Below are 7,824 nucleotides of genomic sequence, written 5' to 3'. Positions count from 1 at the left end.
GCTACAATTCCTTTGTACCTCACGACTCACAGAAGACCTGCTGCGTTCACCATTAAAACACAGCCTCAGCAATTGCTCCCAATTGGTCTGATAACAGAGCGAGCACAACACACCCAGGGAGACAAGAGCTACTAAACCACACGGATCTCTTAAACGTCACCTGCAGTTGCTGTGCCGTCACATCAGGGCTGCTTATCTCCAGCCCTGCCAGCAAACAGCGAGTGCTGCAGCTCATCAGGTCCCACTGCGCTGCAGGTGGACTCCTTGTGCTGCACACAGGGAAAGATTAAAAGGAGAACGTGCACTAATAAGCTGAAATCAGAATAAACAGCAATGGAAAAAAGCCACAAAATACAAACATCCTGTCAGCAGGGCAGGCAGCAGTCCCACACATGAAGACCCATGGAAGCTGAGCATCACGGCTTGGCAGGCAGCATCTGCCAGCTGTCTGTGTGCTCAGCTCCATGCCCTGTTTGTACCATTGTCTGCATTTGGTCACCACTGGGTGTTTCTAGTAGTGGTGCCAGTGGCCCAAAGCAGATGTAGGAGCTGCAGCTGGGGGCCTTCACCCAGGTTTGGGCTCCGCAGGGCACAGCATGTCGTGGAACTGATGGTGAAGGAGCACACAGAGCAAGCTGAGCAGCACAGGATCGAGGGCTGCTAAGACGCCCAGCTCTGGGTGAGGAGCTGCTCCAGGCACAGCCTGCACTGCAAGTGAGATCCGGGAGTGGGGGTGTGCAGCCAGGCAGAAGAAGGCAAGAACTCTGAAGCTCGGATGATTTTTGTCCTAATTTAGATTTAAACTCTAAAAAGACAAAGTTGACGATGAGGATTTCATGGTATTTGCAGAAATAGAAATAGTTCCATTTTGTGAACATTAGTTATTGTTTATAGCTGAGTTTTGGATACCAAACCCTCAGAGGAGCTCTGGCACTTCCAGGTTATCCATAGAGGCTCCCAGGGCCCCGAGCTGCTGCAGGTTGGAGGGTCTGATGAAACCTCTGCTCTGCTGCAGCCGACTTTGCAAGAAGCACAGAGACGGGCAAATCTGCAGCAGTTTTATTTTACTTCACAGCATTGCAGCTCAGACCTCCTTCACTGAAGGGTTTGTAGCTTCCTAAAAGGAGCAGCTCAGAGTGGTGATGAGATACTACCTGCACATGGAAGTTGCAGGGAATTCAGTACAAACTCTGGCTTTTCAAGGGGGAAACATGGGGGCTGGGGGCTTAAATTAGCAGCTCTTGCACAGCGGCTTAAAGCTGTGCAGCTCGCATAAGTCGACTCACATCACAAACAAAAGCAACGAGATGCTTCTCTATTAAATTAGGTTTTTGAAAAGCAAACAGTGCCTGTGGGGTTGGAAGCAGAGTCTCATACTGCAGCCTTTCATGGCCGCCGCTGTGTGATTCTCAGCAAGTGGCTTCCTCCCAGCTATAAATTCCTTAAAATAAATAAGGAAGGTTGAATTAGGGTCACTTGCAGACTGAAGTGGGTCTGCACAATGGGTTTAATGATATTCATTAGCCTCCTACAGCAGTGCATGTGGAACTAAATTAGCTGACGTTCCTGGAAGGATGTTCCACACTCTGGTGAAAGATGAGCTGAGCCTACATCAGGCCAACACTGGCGCTTTTATTCTGAGTTTGCATTCAAATAGAGCTGAAAGCAAGAAAATCTGAAGATCACCACTGAAATGCTGTAACGCCATAATGTGATGGAGAGCACAGCAGTAACAGCAGAGTGGCACAACCCTAAGCCACAGCAAATGATAACAAGCCCAAATGCAGCAACCAAAGACACAGAAACAAAGGAAGAAAAACCATTACCTTTAAAAAGCCTCAGGTACACAGAGCTCTCCAGCAAGATACCCTCACCTCCCCCTGCCAGCCCTTAAATGAGGGCTGGGAAGGGGTGGATCCTGGCTCCATCCCTGCTGATCAATCAGGTACATTGCATGCAGCTGAGCTCCCCTGGGTTGGCTCTGTCTTCCCACCAGGTGCTCCATCACTGCTTCAGGCCCTGACTCAGCATTTCCACTACAACCACCAACAACCAAGGCATCTGTTCACCACTGAGGATCACATCTATGGTGTACACAGAACAGCAGTGCTGCAAGACTGGCGCTTTTCTGTTTGCTCCCTTTGCCAGAGTGTCCTTAGGTGCTGTTATCCAGACTAACAATCCTGATGTAAGGCAGGATGAATGCATCCCCAACATTTGACCTTTGCAGTCTTTACAACCCAAAAATACCAGCTGCATGGCCTCCCTGAATTATCTATGGGATATCTGAGCATTACCTCAGAGAGACAGAGAGACAGAGAGACAGGGTGGTGGAAAGTAGGCTCCTGCACCCAGCTTCCCGCATATCTCACTGATAACGGGTTGATTCTCTTCCTTTGTACCCTCTTTGCCTCTTGCAGTGCTGTTTCAAACAGAATAAACCTAGCGATAATGAACCATCATCAAACTGGCAATTGCTTCCTGCCCGGCTTACGTTAGCAGAGAAAGCAAATGATGATTAGTCGTATGTCTGCACTCAAAGATAAAACCCCTGAGCAGAAGCCATCTGCCAAGGCATAAAACAATAATTCTGGCACCGGCCTCGTCTGAGAGCAGTGCCATCAGCCCTCACCGAAACAACGCAGCGCAGGCCTAATGCTGAGCTCTAGCAGGTGGCCCATAACCCTATAATAAACTCCCTGACGTTATTGATTTTTCCCCCCGAACCGATCCCTTTTGTCTAACTACATTAACTTCTGCTTACTGAGCATCTGCACGCCAGGCAGGGCAGGACGCGCAGCCATGGTGGCTCATTGTGGTGAGCAGTCACTGCTCTGAACATGCCCCACACCTGTCCTGTGCGTGGTTATCTGCTCACATGGCTCATTTCTGAAGCCAGAACCAGCACCTGTGGGTAATCGCAGGGAACGCTGACAGGAATCTTAACTAGTGGCAATGTAAAATATGCTTCCATTGCTAATTACACATACAAATAGCCCCACAAATAGGTTCCAGGCACACCGGTGCATCCCTTCAGCCCAAATATGCCTCTGGAGCTCTCTGAGTCTAATACAGCCTTCGCTGTGATGTGCAGAGGTGCATCACACAGTGCCTGCAATCCTGCCCTCTTGGCCAGCCCATGGCCAGGGCGGGTGTGAGATGCGCTGCTCTGAGCATCCCTCGCGGCCCAGGCTCCAAGCAGGTCCCAGCGGTGTCAGTGGGCGCCATGCAGCACTCACAGGGAAGACGTGGCCCTTTGCAGGTCCTGGGGAAACTAAAGCCAAGGCTGCAGAGTCCTCATCCATATTTCGCAGTGGGTTTGGAAGCAACGTTACTGCTTGAGACAAGAGCTTGGCCACTGCGCTCCTAAAGGGACCTGGCAGCGAGGCTCCCTCTGAGACGCTGAGCTACCTGCCGTACACACCGTAAGCTTTGTGGGCAGAATGCAGCACTGCTCCTTTCTGGATGACACAGAGGTTTTTTCAAAAGCACTTTTCCACTCAGCGACATTCGCGTCTGTGAGGTGACCAGGGCCGCCGAAGGCCCATGAGCGGCGCTGGCGGGGCTGTGGAAGACGGGGCTCCCCGTGAGCTCAGCCCCCGATGCCCTCGGAGGCCTCACCGTGAGGCAGAGGCTCCCGCAGCCCGTTCCCGGTGCAGCTGAAGCCACGGAGCGCAGGGGCTCCCGGTGGCACAGCGCAGTGAGCGAGCTGCCAGCCGGCGGTGCTGAGCGATGGCCTGGAGAGGGGCCGCTGCGTCTGTGTGCTGTGTTTGTGTTGGCAAAGTGGGCTCCGAGTGGCTGCCGGCCCAGGCAGCACGAGAGGGCGAATTCGCAAGGGCCCCTTCGCCATGGCAGAGATCAATGGGAGAAGGGAGGCTGAGCACTGCGGGGTGGCAGCTCCTGCCAAGAGCCCTTCCACAGTAACGCCAACAAACCCATCTGCCACCGCCTGGCAACTCCAGGTGAGGATTGCTCGTTTTGCCTCATAAATACCATCAACAGCTTACTGTTCCTTTCAGAGCAGTTTAAAAAGCAGCACCTCAACCGTACTTTATCCCGTTTCCCTCCTCAGATGGAAGGGGCCACAGCAAACATTGGATCAGCGCTTGGCACGGTGGAGAGGGGCAAGGACATCCCACTGGAGCTTGGGAAGAGTAAGATAAAGGGCAAAGAAATTATCATCAGTGAAAACAGCAGCAGTTAGGTCAATTGTAGGTCACAGCCCCAACCAGGAGCCTGGGCATCCTGGGATGGATTTCAAGGCTGTGGTGCAGTGTCGGATGGGCATCTGTGGAGTGTAGAGTGGGATGCATGAGGAATGAGCCCTCAGTGAAACCCCAGGGATGCTGGGTGCATTAATCCCACAGAGCCCAGCCGACCCAGGGCTGTCTGTGTACTCGTGTCACCTCCTGGGTGTGCCAGGCTGGGTCACGGCCTTTTGGTGATGTCCTGGCTGTGACAAGGCAGCTGACGAGAGTTATTCAGAGCCCTCACTGCTTCCTCCGACCTTGGGAGCTGCCTGCCCCCATCAACGGGAGATCTGTGGGGCTGTTGTCCTCACTCTACCGGTGATGTTTGAGTGGCCAAGGGCTCCTTGTCCCTGCAGCAGTGGGACGCAGGGGGACACAATGTCTGTCCATGTCCATTGGATCCAGACAGGGTTTGATTCCCTATAAGGCTTCTTCTGAAAAGGTTTGGCTGCAAGCCTGATTTCTCAGTTAACAGAAATCTCCTATGCCTAATTAATGTCAGTCCCATCCAACTGCCCCTCCAGATGGATACATCTACCCACTCCTTTTTTATCTCCGTCAGCCTGGAGCTGAATATATTCTCATGTTGAATATGAGAATACGAAACGTGGGTGCCAAAAGACACAAGAGGAGTTACCTGTTCTGTGAGAAGATCCCTCTGGATGGAGGTGGCCATAGCAGGGCAAAAAACTGCTCTGTTTGCCACCAACATGCACCTGCTCCTTCAGAGCCCTGCTCTACTCCCCCATGGCTGAAACACTCACCTGGGTCACCGATCCTCAGTCTGGAAGGGGAAAAATAAATCAGAGTTATTCCTTCCCGCTTATAGGCAGTCTCACTTAGGATGCACCCCTGGGTCTCTTATCAGCACAGTCAGCGCATGCAAGAAGGTGGCTTTGTGGCACCAGGCAGGGACCGATGATGCAGACCCACATTTGGCCCATCACAGCCCCGGAGGACCTTGGTAGGGGAAAATCACTTCTCCAAGGGAGCCACCCCATGGACTGAGGACAAACCCTGCCCTCCCTGTGGCTGTGGCTGTGGGTAAGACCCCGTGCTCATCACCATCACCAGCGCTGTGACAGCCGCACGGCGAGCCCCACGTACAGCTGCTTTCAAAGCCCGTCTGTAGTCAGTTGTACAATATAAAGTGTCTTTGTTTAGTCAACAGAACCTCTAATACATGTGATTTTGTTGTTAATAGAGCTGTAAGAATTTTAAGTACCTCTTGGGAATGTGTCATTTTGGGTTGGCTTTTTTAGGCATTGCAGGGTGCTGCGCTTGTCTTTGTAAACAAGTTTTGAATAAAACATTTGCGCACAGCCGCACTTTGTACAAGTGTCATGCAGGTTTCAGGAGTTTCAGAGAGAATAAATCAACTACAAACTGCTGCCTGGTGGTTGACTTCACTCCTTATAAATAGCTAATTTGGACAACTTTTCTCTGCATGTCAGATGAAATCTAAATGCTGTGCCTATCGTTCCTGTGGGCGCACAAATCCCAGCAGCTTGAGCCCCTCTCATGAGCCCGGGGTGCTACAGAAATGCCATGGGGGGGGGGAGACCCAACCAGGCTGCTGACCTTCCTTCAGAGGAAATTCTCAGGGGGCACCAGCAGGTAAACGCGCCGGGGAGGAGCAGGAACCTCAGCTCCTGGGGCATTCCCACATTCAGGCCCATCCCCAGCAGCTGCTGGTCATTCTGGTTTGCAGCCATCGTCTCTGAGGAGAACGGGGTCCTTTCTCAGCCGTTAGAAACAGCCCTGCTTGACCAAACCCAGCAGCATGGCAGCCATGCATGCCATGCACACGCAGAGCTTTCCCCACTCGCCGCTCTGCAGAGCCCTGCAGGGATGCAGCTCACCTGGAGCTCCCTGGGCACTGCAAGCAGGGGCTGCTCCTGGCAGGTGCTGAGCAGCTCTGACCTCTGCCACTTGTTTTGAGATTTTGGCAAGCATTCAGCATGAAAAGGATCGGCCTCTTGCTGCAATAATCAGTGAATGAGGAACTCGTTTGGCTGAATTTCCACCACCCCCCCTCCTCAAATGCAAAATTGCTGTACATTCCTTTATGCAGGTTTCCATAGAGTTGAACTTCTACTTTTTTTTTTGTTTTGTGGCCGTTAAAGGGGTCAGCAGTCACTGAACGCCGGGATCTCACTGTTGGGAAATGGGGGGTGGAATTTGGCCACAATTTAACATCTTGCCGGTGGGGTTGGAGGGTGGCATTCAAAGCAGCATCCTGGAAACCTCAGCACCACAGAGGAGAAAAAAGCCTGGAGGAGCCCAGGGGAATTGTGAAGACATTCTGCTTTGCAGATCCTAAGTTTAAATAAGTTATTTCTTCCCTACTTAACTGGGTTAAAATATGATATTCTAGCTCTAATTGCTTCAATCCTATTACTGGTTCCTTTTAGCGAGTGATTGTGCAGCCCCTTGCCGTGGGGAAATCCCCTGATCGCGGGTCCCTGTTATTCAGACAAGTACTCTTTCAGAAGTAAATGCCATTCTTAGCATAGGGAAGTACTTTAGGTCTAAAGGGGTTAAGAAGGCCTCCCTGCATTCAGAAACATGCAGGGGTCCCACCGTGCCAGTTCCAGCCTTTTAAACTCTTTCCAGCTTTTTTTCTTGCAACAAATCTGTCTGACTGCCACCAGGACATAGGAAGCGTGTGCCTGTCAAAGAAATCAAGTTTACTTTTTCTGACTTGTTAACAGAGGCAGGGTATAAATAGGGCTAACGCTGCTCAGACTATTAGCATTTCTCTTAAAATAAGGGGTGACTTCCTAGGACCTTTAATCCAATGAGGTCCAAACCAAGCTGCTCAAGCAGGACAGGCAGCAAAGGAGCTTGCTGAAGCTTTTACAGACATCAGGTGCACTCGGGTTCCTCGAAAATTTAAGGCTGACCAAAAGCAGCCCCCCAGGCAGACAGGCGCTGCCTCCAGCTCGGTCACTGCCGCTGCCCAGGAGAAGTTCTGAGATGGTGTTGGTGTTGTTCACGCGGTGGATGTGGATCTTGCTGGGGAAGAGCAGTGTCCTGTTGCTTCTGGAGGTCTCTCTGCAAGGGAGAGCTTTGCCCCCGATCCGGTACTCGCACGCGGGGATATGCCCCAATGACATGAACCCCAACCTGTGGGTAGACGCGCAGAGCACTTGCAAGAGGGAGTGTGAAGCCGACCTGGTGAGTGATGCGCTTCTGCACATCCGTGGTGGCGGGCGGCGGGTTTTGTTGGCGTTTGCTGCAGGCAGCAGAGCAGCGGCGCCGCGCCGGACTGAATTCAGACAGCACACGTATTTAATTGACCCGTGACCTGTGTGTGATAGACAGGGTCTGACAAATTATCAGCGAGGCGAGGAGGTGTGTGACAGCTGTCACTTGTGCTGGTGTGGGTACAGAGCTCATTCTGTTGGATCATTTTTCTTGCTTTCTTGTCAAAAGAAACATCAGAATTTGATACTCTGGAACTCGGCGTGCCGCGGGGTCGATCCGCAGTATTTTGCAGCGTCACAATGTTCTTTGTTGTTGGTAGCCATCACCAGTGCTTAATACTCCTGTGGGGAGCTGTGTATGAAAT

Source organism: Lagopus leucura, unplaced genomic scaffold (assembly GCF_019238085.1).
Source record: "Lagopus leucura isolate 7727_CA_CO unplaced genomic scaffold, USGS_WTPT01 Super-Scaffold_797, whole genome shotgun sequence".
Lineage (NCBI taxonomy): Eukaryota > Metazoa > Chordata > Aves > Galliformes > Phasianidae > Lagopus > Lagopus leucura.
Note: the sequence above shows the minus strand (reverse complement) of the source record.